The 16,282-nt window shown below is 46.2% G+C and overlaps 1 protein-coding gene and 2 pseudogenes across 3 annotated transcripts in view; 1 reads left to right on the forward strand and 2 right to left on the reverse strand.

The window, feature by feature from the left end:
* LOC126953165 (profilin-2-like) overlaps nt 1-16,282 on the reverse strand; it is a 362,177-nt gene that overhangs the window by 179,946 nt on the left and 165,949 nt on the right. The window lies entirely within an intron of this gene.
* LOC126953166 (histone H3.3A-like) lies at nt 176-2,365 on the reverse strand (annotated as a pseudogene). The gene has a single exon (XR_007725136.1). The product of XR_007725136.1 is annotated as a histone H3.3A-like (transcript).
* LOC126953162 (patr class I histocompatibility antigen, A-2 alpha chain-like) lies at nt 10,659-13,804 on the forward strand (annotated as a pseudogene). The gene is made up of 7 exons (XR_007725135.1): nt 10,659-10,932; nt 11,176-11,451; nt 12,044-12,319; nt 12,422-12,538; nt 12,986-13,018; nt 13,160-13,207; nt 13,376-13,804. The product of XR_007725135.1 is annotated as a patr class I histocompatibility antigen, A-2 alpha chain-like (transcript).

Raw genomic sequence — 16,282 nt, forward strand, 5'->3', positions numbered from 1 at the left:
GGTTGCACCAACATTAGAGAGCTGAAGGATGCAGGGTGGTGTTGGGGCTATTGTCTCTATGTAATCCAGTAACCTGTACCTGAGGAAGCCTGATGAGGCCTAAAGAATGAACTAGATTACTCCAGGTATGACCAAGTAGGAGTTATCATTGCAGCTTTTATTTTATTTTATTTTATTTTTTTTGAATGTAAAACATTTAATTTAAAAATGTTGACACTACAATATATAAAATAGCTATTATAAATGCACATAGTGTATTCTATAGCTGCCAGGTTTACTTTTTTTTTTTTTTTTTTTTAAAGGAAACTGTAAGTTACACTGTGGTTAAGACTTGTATCTTCACCCTTGAAAAAGCCCACATTCTATCACAGTGATGTATGGTCAGACTTCACAGCCCCAATTGTTAAACACTTGGATCAAGTCATAACCAGTTTTATTGCAAAAGGACCCTGTACACATTTATCAATTCTAGTACCTTAATAGCTACCCAACAAGTCATTAACATACAGAAACATGCATCATGAGAAGCAAGAAATATCATCCATCCCTTCTGCATATTAGCAACTTGTCACTCCTGAGCAACAGTGCTCACATCACTGAGGTCTGTGAACAGTCACTTTTCGCATTCATCCTGAGTGAAAGATGGAATGACTTAAGTACAAATGCAACATATTATAAACAATTTCTTACAAAAAAAAGTCACAAATTAAACCAAAGTATTTTACAGAATTTACTACAAAACGCCATAAAAACTGCCTTCACTTAAGCTCTCTCTCGCCGTATCCGGCGAGCCAACTGGATGTCTTTGGGCATGATGGTGACTCTCTTAGCGTGGATGGCACACAGATTAGTATCTTTGAACAGACCCACCAGGTACGCTTCGCTAGCCTCCTGCAGCTCACCAATGGCCGCGCTCTGAAACCTCAGGTCGGTTTTGAAATCCTGAGCGATCTCCCTCACCAACCTCTGGAAGGGCAGCTTCCGGAGGAGCAGCTCGGTCGACTTCTGATAACGACGAATCTCTCGAAGCGCCACGGTCCCGGGCCTGTAGCGATGAGGCTTCTTCACCCGCCAGTAGAGGGAGCGCTTTTCCTGGCGGCTTTTGTGGCTAGCTGTTTGCGGGGCGCTTTCCCACCGGTGGATTTACGAGCAGTCTGCTTGGTTCGGGCCATTTTCTTTCGCCCAACGCCGAAGTTTCAGGCCACTTCTCCGACCACCGTGCCGCTTCCGCTGCCCAAAGAACAGCCGCAATCGCCGAGCTAAGAACCGACACAACCCCAACGAACGACCAAACCGCTCTGCTATTGCAGCTTTTATATTGTCTGGATATCACTGGTAGAGCAGTGCCCGCCACCATGCCCGGCTAATTTTTTTGTATTTTTAGTAGAGATAGGAGTTTCACCATGTTAGTTAGGATGGACTCGATCTCCTGACCTCGTGAACCGCCCATCTTGGCCTCCCAAAGTGCTGGGATTACAGGCGTGAGCCACAGCACCCGGCCATGGAGCACTATTTTTTAAGTGACTAGCTAGCCACTAAGTAATAAGTTGACTACAATTAGCTACTTCCATCCTGGAAGGGCCAGAGGTTCATCTTCACAGGGATAGGCTCCTATTCTATGGGTGTTTTCCTGTCCTGCTCTCAGACACTCAGCCAGCACCACTCTCTGGGTGCTGTTGACATTCTTGGTCTGCAGGCCAGACGGTGCTTCTAGCCCATTATCTGCCTGAAGGAGCCACTTGGCATGGAAAGTTTTACAGTTTCCACAGCTGTGGGTTCCACTAATCCTATCACCATCTGCACCACCCAGGGGCTGCCAGCCACAAGGAATGCTGCACAGGTCTTCTACAGGCACAGCTCAGTGCCAGCCTGGAGGAAGCACTCTGAGGGGTGGGTGCCATCGTTCAAGACATGGTGCATTGTTTGAATCAGAGACGTCTCCATGGTGCTGTGTTCTCAATTGGAAGAACATGTGGGTCCAGAAATCAAAAGGCAGAAGCAGGTTTGGCTCCATGTCCAATCCCTTAGATTCACCTAATGGGGTATTTTGCATGTTTTATCTTTGAACAGGGTATGAGGTCCTGCTTTCCAAGGAGGGTACCCTTAAAAGGAGACAAAAGACAGCCCACTGAACTACACATGACTGTTGTCACCAGAGAAGTTTGGATAGTGTGTGCCCAGAGACCACCCGGTGAAAAGAGGATTCTCCTCCTCTCCAGGCCCAGGTAATAGATCCTCATCCCCAAGAGAAGGCACAGCTACTTTCACACAATGAGGGCAGAAGTGTGTGTGGAAACCAGAGATCCGCCTGGGGGCCTTCTGGTTTCCCCTTGCCTCATTTTAAGTGTGAGCAGAATCATCCAGCAATTCAGCCTGAGACGACTTGATTTCAAAGGGCGCAGACCCATCTGGGCAGAAGGTTTGAGTCACACTCCTGGGTAATCTCCCAAGGCCCTGCTCCTGTGCTCTGACACCCTCATAGCATTGGTGCTGAGGCTCTGCATCCCATGGGCTGTTCCCAACCAGTGTTGACGGTGTCATACCAGTAGTGTGACATTAAGGCCAGGACACATTCCTGGGGAGACAGGGGAGTCCTCTGATGGACGAACTGTACTCGAGGACTCCTCTATGGCCTTGCTTAACTCTCCTTAGATTGCCTGTGGTCTAGGACATGTCCAGTTTAAACCTTCTCTCCTCTGTCCATCACGGGGGGCGTCACACTCGCATCTTGGGTCTTGTTGCCTTTCTCAGGGTAACCTGTCTCCCTCGCTATACCTTCTGACAGGTGTGTTCCCTATAAAATGCTGTAACTTTAAACCTCATGATGGAACTTGCTTTTTGGAGTATCTGGACTACAAAAATCATTTCATCTGCACACAGTGTCCTCTTACTTATTCTAATTTGTAAAATCCTTTTGTTTATTCAACTTATTCTACCTGCATTGGTCCATTTTGCTGGTTTTGTATTATGCTTTTGAGTTTGTCAATGTTCATGGCTTTAAGTCACTAAATTTGGGTGTAGTTTGTTACACAGCAACGGATAACTCATGAAGCCCTCTTATATGTCCATTAATCTATAGAGGTTAACTACACCTGTTTTATTTCCTCCCTTTTCGATAATATTAGCCATACATAGGATTTCTAGTTTCTCAACACCTATTCTTTTCTTTTAGTTTCTTTTCTCCTTTGTTCCTTCCCCTTTCTCCTTCCTTCTTTCCCTCCCTTCCTCTTTTTCTTCTGTATCTCCCATTCAACCTTCACCCTCCCTCTTTCTCACTCCTTTCCTTCTTTTCCCTTCCTTCTTTTTTTCTTTCACTTTCCTTCCATTCCTCCTTCTTTCCCTCCCTTCCTCCATTTTTTCTTTTTCTTATGAAATTTTCCTAAATACAAAATAACCCTAGGTGATTGTGCTATAGGCAAGCATTTTCTGAATCTATATGCCAAAAGTATAATGCCATGGTATATAAGAAACAAGTAAACATCAGGGAAGTTATTAACAGAGTCTGAATGAAAATGCCTGCTGTAATTCTACTGCCAAGACAGTGACTTTTAACTCATCTATTCCTTCATTGCAGTGTTTTCAGAACACATCAAGTATTGCACATTTATTGTAAAAGTTTAAGTAGCCACAATCACTTGGAAATCATATTATCATTATCTAGTATGGTTAAATCCATACAACCTATCATCCAACCAACCCATTCCTAATCATCCGCTCTGGGGGGCTTTCTTACCTATGTGCACAGGAGACAGGCACATTAATGTATATGGCAAATAGTGGATCAGTCACATATACATCAATAGGAAAGTAGTGAAATTGTGGTACAACCATAAAATGTTAACCTTCAGCAGTAAAAATGATGAAGACAGTCTCCACACCACAAATAACTCCTATATGTAATGTGCATCATGGGAGAATAAATGCAGTAGGAATTTGCTGTATAGGAGGCTTAAAAACCAGCAAAACTAACTGATATTTGCTTTGGGCATATATATATATGTATGTATGTGTGTGTGTGTGTGTCTTGTCTGTGTGTATACACTTACTGCACAAATCTTTAAAGAAATACAAAATAAGAAAAATCACAGGTTCAGGATGGAGTCTCCTTTTGGGGAAGTGAATGGGCAGCAGCCGGGGAGCTTTACAGGTTCTGTGTTTTATACCAGTGCTGGGCACCCTGGTAGTTACTTGATTGTTAATTCCTAAACAGAGTTTTCCAAATTAAAATATACTTGTTTTTTATAGAAATGAAAGAGAAAAGAATTTCAAAGTTCACTACAAGGATCCTTAACAAGAACTATTACATTCGAAGCAAACACAGAGAATTGTAAGGAGCCATGTGACAGAGAGGACCAGGATGCCATGAAAATGGCTTTGCTACAAATAGGCCATTGATCTTGGCTCACTGCATCTCTCTAGGTTTTCAATTATACAATATTCAATTTGCTGTGCAAGGTAATTCAGTCTTGCAAAGGATTTGATGTTACAATTTACCACACATAAAACTGAATTAAACTTTTACAGAATTGGAAATGCACATCATTGATCAAAACAAATGAAACAAAACAAAGAGTATGAAGGAATATCCAGTAATGGGATAGTAAATACTAATGGAAAACAGAATAGGACTGCTAAAAAGAAAAAAAAAAATCGGAAGCACATAATACAGTGTGCTATATGGAATCATAGTGGTGTCCAAATCACTTCTATCACAATATCATTGACTAAAACAACAAAAGATGTTAAGTTTATTATAGAATTCCACCGAATAGCAAGTAGTTTTTGGGAAAAGAAAACAAACTTGTTTCTCAATTCGAGCTAACCATTTCGGGCTATGGCATCAAACTAAAGTTATTGGCATCGTGTTAAGCTAGATGGGCTGAATAAAGTATGAGATTCATGTTTTTTGTAAATGGAAAGCAAATTTGATTAGGCAATTTTTTTCTAAGTGAATGCAAGTTTATTAGAGAAGTAAAGAAACAAAAAGAACAGCTACTCCATAGAGCAGAGGTTTTTTTTTTTTTTTTAAGTGTAGGCACAAAATGTTTAGTGAAGATGATATTTCAATAAGAAAATTGGTGCTTGGGGCATATTTCCACTAAGTTTGAGACATCTTAGACAAAACAAAGACTTATTTTCAGGCATTAGTTTTAAGGGACTGAAGTCTTGGAACTATTTGATCTAGTTATCTCTATGTTCTCAACTGTGTTAACTCATTGAAGAGAACACTGTTATTTAATAACAATGGTATTGTCAGGAAAAACTCAGAGATCCTGTTGTATCTCCCTACTGTGTCTCCAACTGTGTTTCCCTCAGCACCCAAAGCTCTGTGATGTCTCAAAACTTTTAATCATGAATTTAAAAGAGAGCTTATCATGGAATTAGAAAAATCTATTTTAAAATTCATATGGATCAAAAAGAGCTTGGATAGCCAGGAGAATCCTAAGCAAAAAAAAAAAAAAAAAAGCTGGATGGCATCAGGCTACCCCACTTAGAACTATATTACAAGGCTACAAAAACAGGCAACAAAACCAATGGGACAGAATAGAGAACTCAGAAAAGAGACCGCACATCTACAACTATTTGATCTTCAACAAACCTGACAAAAACAAGCAATGGGGGGAAATGACTCTCTATTTAATAAATGATGCTGGGGAGAACTGGCTAGCCATATGCTGGAAATGGAAACTGGACCCCCTCCTTACATTTTACACAAAAGTTAAACCCAAGATGGATTAAACACTTAAATGTGAAACCCAAAATTAGAAAAAACCTGGAAGAAAATTAGGCAATACCATTCCGGACATAGGCATGGGCAAAGATTTTATGATGCAATCGCCAAAAGCATCTGCCACAAAAGTAAAAATTGACAAATGGGATCTAATTAAACAAAAGAGCTTCTGCACAGCGAAATAAACTATCATCAGAGCAAAAAAGACATCATACAGAATGGGAGAAAATTTGTGCAATCTATTCATCTGACAAACGGTCTAATATTCAGAATCTACAAAGAACTTAAGCAATGTACATGAAAAAACAACTTCATTAAAAAGTGGAAAAAGGACTGAACAGACACTTCTCAAAAGAAGGCATACATGTGGCCAACAAAAATACGAAAAAACGGTCAACATCACTGCTGATTTAAGAATGTAAATTCAAAACCACAAAATGAGATACCATCTCAAGCCAGTCAGAATGGCAATTATTAAAAGTCAAGAAACAACAGATGTGGCGAGGTTGCGGAGAAACAGGAATGCTTTTAGCCACTGTTGGAGGAAAAGTAAAGCGGTTAATCCATTGTGGAAGACAGTGTGGCAATTCCTCAAAGATATAGAACAGACATACCATTTGACCCAGCAATCCCAATACAGGGTATATAACCAAAGGAATATAAATCATTCTATTATAAAGATATATGCATATTTACATTCATTGCAGACTCTATCACAATGGCAAAGTCATGGAATCAACCCAAATGCCATCAATGATGGACTGGATAAAGAAAATATGGTACATATACACCATGGAATATTATGCAGCCATAAAAAGGAATGAGATCAAGTCTTTTCAGGGATAAGGATGAAGCTGGAAGCCATTATCTCAGCAAACTAACACAGGGAACAGAAAATCCAAACACCACATGTTCTCATTTATAATTGGGGGAATGAGCAATGAGACACACATGGACACAGTGAGAGGAACAAACACACTGGGGCCTGATGGGATTGAGGCAGTGGTTGGGGGTTCATTAGCAAAAATAGCTAATGTATGCCAGGGTTTATACCTAGGTGATGAGTTGATAGTAGGATTGCAGCAAACCACCATGGCACTCGTGTTGAACATGAAACAAACATGCACATCCTGCAATGTACCCTGGAACTTAAAATAAAATAAAATTAAAAGACAAGTTTAAAAGAGTTGATGAAAAATAATTAGATAAAAGAAGACCTTTGATTTTGAAAAACAGAAAACAATAGTTTTAATTTTGCTTTTAACAATATATTCAAATCCTATTTGACATGATTCCCCTTCCAGAGAGTGCAGACTTATATTCCTCTCTTGAGTGTGGCTTCGCGACTTAATGAGGCGCATCTTTTTCTGATATGGCCCAGTTCTCTGTTACCACCCAAATCTCATCTTGAAATTGTCATCCTCGAATTGTATTCCCTACTATGGAGGGAGGGACCTCATGGGGAGGTGATTGGATCATGGGGACAGTTCCCCATGCTGTTCTCATGATACTGAAGGGAATTCTCATGAGATGTGATGGTTTCTATAAGGGGCTTTTCCCTATTCATTCTGCATTTCTCTCTCCTTCCACCCACAATGTGAAGAAGGGACATGTTTGCTTCACTATCTGCCATGACTCTAAGTTTCCTGGGGCAGGGCTCCTCAGCAATGCAGAGCTGTGAGTCAGTTAAAGACCCTCCTTTCTTTATAAATTACCCAATCTCAGGTATTTTCTTTATAGCAGTGTGGAATGGACTAATACAACTTCTAAACTTACAGATAATGCTGACATAACAGTTTGTGACTTTGGGTCTTGTAGAACCATAAAACTCACTGCGGCTTCCACCTTCTCTCTTCTCTGTCTCTGGGGAGCATGGGGGAGCCCTGGGGGGGAAAAATCCAGCTGCTGTGCCATAAGCAGCCCTGCAGGAAGGTCCTTGGGACCTGAGACGAGGCCTTCTGGGATAGACAAACAAGGAAACTAGGCTTTTCCAACAGCCATGTGACTGATCCTATCTTTCTTGTGAATCCTCAGCCCCAGTGAAGTCCTCAGATGATGCAGCCCTTGACTGACAACTGGGACTGCAACCTCTTGTGAGGGAGGGGCTGAGCAGAAGCATCAGGGAACTTCTCTGGATTTCTTAACCATTGGAAACTGTGGGAAGATGATGAATATTTGTTTTTTTTGAGTAAGTGTTACATAATTCGTTTTATGCAATCATAAATATAATCAATTTTCACAAGAGAGGATGTATTTATTACATGTTAAATTGCATTTGCTCTAAATGTATCATCATCATCATTATCTATATTTGAGACAAGGTCTCACTCTGTAAGCCAAGGATGGACGATGTTGCGTGGCATCGGATCTCCACGAGAGTGACGATGCTGCGTGGTCGACGGCTCCTTGGGACTCAAGGGGACCCTCTGATCAGTGGTAGGGAGTGATGTATGGAGAAGCTGATGGATAGTACAGTAATGAACCAACAAGTTGAACTACTTTTCTAATTTGATTAGTAGAGATGGGTGGTATTTGCCAGGCAGATCTTGAACTTCTGGAGTTGTCAACGAAATCTGCCTTCCTTTGCCTACCACAGTCGCTAGCGCTAGCAGGCGTGCGCAACACACATACTGGCCTAAAGTAATTTATAAGACATTAATACACGTGACTTCAGTTTGTAAAGGTAAGCGAGAATTTCCATGGGCCGGAATACGATTGTCGTTTAATATCGGTTCGCAATGATTCACCTTTTACCCTGAAACCTTCCAATCTCCAACTGTGTCCCAATTAAACACAAAGAGCAAGAATCACTAAACATGCTAGGCTGGTTCTACTGATGGCCCAAACAGCCAGCTTCCTGAGTCATTCACCTTCCCCAGTGATTCAACCCAACTCTAACGAATCATATGGGTGTTGTTTTCGCTTGCTGAAGGGTGGTAGTAATGAATGGATTGATGGAATTGATCATGCACCACTACGTTACATTAAAATAAAATCTTTCTGAACGTTATTCAGGTGTTTTTTACACTTTATAATTATTGAGATGCAATTTCATACACTCATATATTCATTCATTACAGTCAATAAAACTTATATAATGCCCATGATGAAGCAAAGGTATGCCTTCATTTATGGTCACGTGCCTGACAACGCAGAAGTTTCTCAAAGACCGAGTGTTTGAGGACACCAGAGTTTTTTAAGTGGTGATTTTGACACTCTCTGAATGCTGGGCAGCAGGACTACCACCACTGTTGAAGACTACAGTCACGTAGCAGGTTCATGGGACAGTGATAGTGTTCACTAAATCATGAGTGCTTCGTGAGGTGGGGACTAAGGGCGCGTGGTGGGTAATGAAGGATGAGAAGGGAGGACTGATGGGACGGCTGGAGAAGACAGGCAGTGAGGCAAAAAGGAGAGCAGAGGTTAAGAATTCGAAGTAGCAGAATTCTTAGGTTTCAATACATTGTTATATGGATTGTTCATATATCCATCTACAGAAGCCTGAGCAGGGTTTGTCATCTTGGCTTCAGATGGCCTTTACTACCTTATGCTGGGTCTTGCCTAAAAACTACATCTGTTTTTAAGTTAATCGGTGTTTTAAAAAATATTAAGAGTTCTTTAATCAATTATAACAGAACAAGTACAAGTGGATACTTCCTGAAAACAGAGCAGTGCATGGAGCAATTGTGAGGGTGGCATTTGTAAGCTTGCAACTGAAAAAGTAACAACTGTAGAGTTAGAATAGTTCTGTGTACTGGCTCGTGGTTGCAAACCTACAGTAACCACAGTGTTAGCTACTTTGTACTGTGGAAATATCCTGGACTCACCACAGGAAACTCCTAGCTATGGAATGATGGTAAATTTAAAACTACAAGTGGGGGTCACAGGACCCATATGTTTTGCAACTAGTGAAATTTTTTCGGAGCTTTTTTGACGTACTGTTGTAACATTTTTGGACTCAATTATAAATCAAGGGACCAAAGTAAACATTTTTTTACCGATTAGTTTCCGGGTATCATTCGAGGGTTACCAAGATTCTACTACCCAATATTTTTTACTAACCAAACCGCAAACTGGTCTCTATTCTGTCTCATTGCCCTCAGGCGCAAAACTTTTCTCAGATAAAAAAAAAAAAAAAAAAAGTCTTCTATACCTTCATTCCCAGAGTAAGCTCAGTCTCTGGCCACCAAGCTCCGTGGGAGTGAGTTTTCGTACTAGAAGAGTCCAGGGGGAACAGGTAAGGAGTGGGAGGCAAGGGAATGTCCAGTTCAGGGACGGAGGATTCCGGGATGAAAATGTGAGGGGAGGGAGAGGGACGGGGCCCATGCCCAGAGCGGGTTACTACCTGGTTTCTCAGACAGCTCCTGGGCCAAGAGCTAGAGAGGGACATTGAGACAGAGCGCTTGGGAAAGAGTGGACGCCGTGGGTCAGGGCGAAGTCCCAGGGCCCCAGGTGTGGCTCTCAGGGTCTCATGGCCCGAAGGCGGGTTGTATGGATTGGGTGGAGGACCCGAGTTGGGGATTTCCCCCATCCGCAAGACATAGTTTCTTTCTTCTCACACACCTGCGACGTGTCCTTCCTTCCTGGATACTCACGACGCGGACCCGTTCTCAAACCATAGGGTGTACGGGTTTCTAGAGACGCCAATCAGCGTCGACGCAGTCCCGGTTCTAAAGTCCCCACTCACCCACCAGGACTCAGATTCTCCGCAGGACCGCCGAGGATGGCTGGTCGTGGCCGCCGCGAACCCTCCTCCTGGTGCTCTCAGGGGTCCTGGCCCTGGACCCGGACCGTGGCGGGTTGAGGTGCGGGGTCGGGAGGGAAACGGCCTCTGCGGGGGGAGGAAGCGAAGGGCCGGCCGGCGGGGGCGCAGGACCGGGGAGTCGCGAGGGGAGGAGGGTCGGGGGGTTCTCCGCCTCTCATCGCCCAGGCTCCCTCTCCATGAGGTATTTCTACACCTCCATGTCCCGGCCCGGCCGGGGGCTGCCCCCTTCAATCTCTGTGGCTACGTGGACGACACGCAGTTCGTGCGGTTCGACAGCGACGCCGAGAGTTCCGAGAGAGGAGCCGCGGGCGCCGTGGGTGGAGCAGGAGGGGCCGGAGTATTGGGACCGGAACACACGGATCTACAAGGCCCAGACACAGACCTACCGAGAGAGGCCTGCGGAACCTGCGCGGCTACTACAACCAGAGCGAGGCCGGTGAGTGACCCCGGCCCGGGGCGCAGGTCACGACCCCTCCCCATTCCCCACGGACGGCCCGCGTCGCCCCGAGTCTTCGGGTCCCAGATACACCCCGAAGCCGCGGGACCCCGAGACCGTTGACCCGGGAGAGCCCCAGGCGCCTTTACCCGGTTTCATTTTCAGTTGAGGCCAAAATCCCCGCGGGTTGGTCGGGGCGGGGCGGGGCTCCGGGGACTGTACTGACCGCGGGGGCGGGGCCAGGGTCTCACACCCTCCAGAAGATGTACGGCTGCGACCTGGGACCCGACGGGCGCCTCCTCCGCGGGTATGACCAGTTCGCCTACGACGGCAGGGATTACATCGCCCTGAACGAGGACCTGCGCTCCTGGACCGCCGCGGACATGGCGGCTCAGAACACCCAGCGGAAGTGGGAGGCGGCGGGTGCGGCGGAGCAGATGAGAGCCTACCTGGAGGGGACGTGCCTGGAGTGGCTCCGCAGACACCTGGAGAACGGGAAGGAGACGCTGCAGCGCGCGGGTACCAGGGGCCACGGGGCGCCTCCCTGATGGCCTGTAGATCTCCCGGGCTGGCCTCCCACAAGGAGGGGAGACAAATGGGACCAACACTAGAATATCGCCCTCCCTCTGGTCCTGAGGGAGAGGAATCCTCCTGGGTTTCCAGATCCTGTACCAGAGAGTGACTCTGAGGGTCCGCCCTGCTCTCTGACACAATTAAGGATAAAATCTCTGAGGGAATGAAGGGAAGACGATCCCTCGAATACTGATCAGGGGTTCCCTTTGACACCGGCAGCAGCCTTGGGCCCCGTGACTTTTCCTCTCAGGCCCTGTTCTCTGCTTCACACTCAATGTGTGTGGGGGTCTGAGTCCAGCTCCTCTGAGTCCCTCAGCCTCCACTCAGGTCAGGACCAGAAGTCACTATTCCCTCCTCAGGGAATAGAATTTTCCACGGAATAGGAGATTCTCCCAGGTGCCTGTGTCCAGGATAGTGTCTGGGTTCTGTGCTCCCTTCCCCACCCAGGTGTCCTGTCCATTCTCAAGATGGTCACATGTGTGCTGGTGGAGTGTCCCATGACAGCAAAATGCCTGCATTTTCTGACTCTTCCCATCAGACCCCCCCAAGACACACTTGACCCACCACCCCATCTCTGACCATGAGGCCACCCTGAGGTGCTGGGCCCTGGGCTTCTACCCTGCGGAGATCACACTGACCTGGCGGCGGGATGGGGAGGACCAAACTCAGGACACGGAGCTCGTGGAGACCAGGCCTGCAGGAGATGGAACCTTCCAGAAGTGGGCGGCTGTGGTGGTGCCTTCTGGAGAGGAGCAGAGATACACCTGTCATGTGCAGCATGAGGGTCTGCCCAAGCCCCTCACCCTGAGATGGGGTAAAGAGGGAGATGGGGGTGTCATGTCTCTTAGGGAAAGCTGGAGCCTTTCTGGAGACCTTTAGCAGGCTCAGGACCCCTCACCTTCCCCTCTTTTCCCAGAGCCGTCTTCCCAGTCTACCATCCCCATCGTGGGCATCATTGCTGGCCTGGTTCTCCTTGGAGCTGTGGTCACTGGAGCTGTGGTCGCTGCTGTGATGTGGAAGAGGAAGAGCTCAGGTAAGGAAGGGGAGTGAGGAGTGGAGTCTGAGATTTCTTGTCTTACTGAGGGTTTCAAGCCCCAGGTAGAAGTGTACCCTGCCTGGTTACTGGGAAGCACCATCCACACTCATGGGCCAACCCAGCCTGGGCCCTGTGTGCCAGCACGTACTCTTTTGTAAAGCACCTGTTACAGTGAAGGACAGATAGATCACCTCGATTTCGGTGGTGATGGGACCTGATCCCAGCAGTCACAAGTCACAAGAGAAGGTCCCTGGTGAGGACAGACCTCAGGAGGGCAGTTGGTCCAGGACTCACACCTGCTTTCTTCATGTTTCCTGATCCCGCCCTGGGTCTGCAGTCACACATTTCTGGAAACTTCTCTGGGGTCCAAGACTAGGAGATTCCTCTAGGACCTTATGGCACTGGTTCCTTTCTGATATCTCACAGGACATTTTCTTCCCACAGATAGAAAAGGAGGGAGCTACTCTCAGGCTGCAAGTAAGTATGAAGGAGGCTGATCCGGAGATCTTTGGGATGTTGTGGTTGGGGGCCCATGGGGGAGCTCACCCAGCCCACAGTTCCTCCTCTAGCCACATCTCCAGAGGGATCTGACCAGGTCCTGTTTTTGTTCTACTCCAGGCAGTGACAGTGCCCAGGGCTCTGATGTGTCTCTCACGGCTTGTAAAGGTGAGACCCTGGGGGGCCTGATGTGTGTGGGGTGTTGGGGGGAACAGTGGACGCAGCTGTGCTATGGGGTTTCTTTGACTTGGATGCATTGAGCATGTGATGGGCTGTTTAAAGTGTCACTCCTCACTGTGACGGATATGAATTTGTTCATGAATATTTTTTCTATAGTGTGAGACAGCTGCCTTGTGTGGGACTGCGAGGCAAGATTTGTTCACGCCTTCTCTTTGTGACTTGAAGAACCCTGACTTTCTTTCTGCAGAGGCACCTGAATGTGTCTGTGTTCCTGTAGGCATAATGTGAGGAGGTGGGGAGAACACCCCACCCCCGTGTCCACCATGACCCTCTTCCCCACGCTGACCTGTGTTCCCTCCCCATTTATCTTTCCTGTTCCGGGGAGGTGGGGCTGGGGTGTCTCTATCTCTGTCTCAACTTCATGGTGCACTGAGCTGTATCTTCTTCCTTCCCTATTACAATTAGAACCTGAGTATAAATTTACTTTTTCAAATTATTATCATGAGAGGTTGATGAGTTAATTAAAGGAGAAGATTCCTGAAATTTGAGAGACAAAATAAATGGAAGACCTGAGAACCTTCCAGAGTCCATGTGTTTCTTATGCTGATTTGTTGCAGGGGAGGAGAGTAGATGGGGCCGTGCCCAGTTTGTGTTCCGGCCACCATAGGCTTTATGTGGTCACTGCTTGACTGAATCATCTTTGCTCCTTCATTGTCCTTGGCTCTTCAGTAGAACCTTGTCCCACCAAGACCTGTGATCACAGGGAGTTGGATGTCACCTAGGACGGTCCCTGCATAAAAATCTCCTTGTGGTATCAAGAGATAAATTTTCAGACCTGTCCAGATCTTGCCCTCCTCCCAGGGCTCTTTCCTGGATTGTATTTTCCATCTTGTCTCCAATCGTTTTAAAGGAACCGGATTCTGAAATTTGCAGAGAGGATGGGTCCCCTAGTTTCTCATCACAGGTAACCTTCTGTTGGAGCTCCTCTTCTGCTGTCCTACTCATCTTCCTGCCCTGAGTTGTAGTAATCCTAGCGCTGGCTCCAATCCAAACTCATGGATGTATAAAGCAGAGTCTAATTTAGATTCATATGTGGTTGGAAAATTGTACCCATAAGGCTAGGGTTATTGTTCCTGAAGAGAAAAATATGGTTGTGTGCTGCAGTGTGCAGGAGGGTTGGTGTGGGAGGAGGGGGAAGGAAGGGAGGACGCACAAGCAGCCCTGGTGAGAAAAGCACTGGCGGCATCGATGTCCACGTGAAATGATGTTGTTCTTTAGCTGCCACGAAACATTTGCCCTGAGGCTACATTAATAAAAATATTGGCTTTAGAATAGGGAGGTGCTCTGCAGTGATCATTCATTCCACTGACATTTGTTGTCTGCTAGGGATATGACTGCTTTTGCATTTAGAAAGCATCACTAAAGTAAAAATAGAAAAATTTACTGGCGTTGTGGTACATACATTCTAGATGCAAGCTTGTCCAACCCGCGGCTCGTGGGCTGCATGTGTCCGAGGACAGTTTTGAATGTGAGGACGTTTTTGCTTATCTATGGCGGACCTGAGACCTGGAGTGGGTGCACCCGCCTCCCTCAGGGTCAGGAGTGAATGCTTTAGGAACCCTCTTGTGCAGTGACCTGCAAAAGATAGAGGCCACGGTTACTGTGAGAACCCAGAGTAGCAGCCAAGGGGGCTCGGCCCTCAAGGAGTTGTGGGGAAGGTTAATAAAAGGTGGAGTCCCAGGGTCAGAACAGATGGGCGGCCAGCGAGGGCACTGCTTCATATCTATGATGAGAATGCAAGAATTGAGGAGCAGGAGGCCGAGGGTGTTTGACCAAATACAAAGTCATGATCCCAGTCTCAATTCCTAGACTTCAGCCAAGCTTCAGATTCAGAATCCACAGTGGGGCTTAAGGAGGCCAGGAAATAAACCTGGACACACTATGGCCCACAGTGGGACCACTGGGTCCATAAACCCAGTCCTGGTTTTCTCCCCATTCCCCGCATGCATAATTGGCCTTGATGCACTGGCAACTTGGTCACCCCCACACTGCGTCCCTAGTCTGGAGAGTAAGGGCCCTCATTGTGCTGAAGCCCAAAGGGAATCCTCTAAAACTTCCCTCATCCCAGCCAAGCCAGAAGCAATATTGTGCCAGGGTGGGACTTGTGGTGGGTACTGCAGGTATTGTAGGGGTAGCACTGCCATTAGAGAGCTGAAGGATGGGCAGGGTGGGGGTGTTGGAATTGCCTATTATCTCCATATAATTCAGCACCCTGAAGAAGCCTGATAAAGCATGAATGGAATTTCTCCAGACTTGACCAAGTAGGAGTCCTGATTGCAGCTGCCATGCTGGCTGGATATCACTGCTTGGGGAGATTAATAAGGCCTCAGGCACATGGCAAGCAGCTGTGGATTTGGTGAGTGCATTCCTTCCCATTCCATTTAGAAAATGGATATGGAATGATTCACATTCAAATGGGATTCATAATACCTTTATTGATAGCTTGCCTCAGGGCTACCTTAACTCCTCAACCTTCTATAAATATCACCTTAAGAGACCTGGACAAATCAGACATATCACAGAATACTAAATCTGCTCATTTCATTGGCAATATCACATAGATCAGGATGGAAGAGCAAGAGGAGGAAAGTACGCTGAATTCCTTGGCAAAACATGTGCACTATGAAAGGTGAAGATAAACCTTACAGAGCTTCAAGAGTGGACACGGCAGTGAAGTGTTATGAGTCCAGTGGTTAGGGGCATGCAGGGACTCTCCCCTCCAAAGTAAAAGTCAAACTTGCATCTTGTATCCTCACCAGAAGGAAGGACGCACACTACCCAGCCTCTCTGGGTTCTGTCAACACCACATTCCACATCTAAGTATATTGCTTTGGCCCACACTCTGGGTGATATAGGAGGAGGCCAGCTTTGAGTGGGGCCTGGACAGGAAAGGACACTGCAGCAGACCCAGGCTGTGGTGCAGTCAGTCACCATCCCTCAGACCCCTGGTCCTGGAGGTGGTGGGTGTGGGGAAAGATGCAGGATGGAGCTGAACCAAGCATC

This window comes from Macaca thibetana, chromosome 4, assembly GCF_024542745.1.
Source record: "Macaca thibetana thibetana isolate TM-01 chromosome 4, ASM2454274v1, whole genome shotgun sequence".
Lineage (NCBI taxonomy): Eukaryota > Metazoa > Chordata > Mammalia > Primates > Cercopithecidae > Macaca > Macaca thibetana.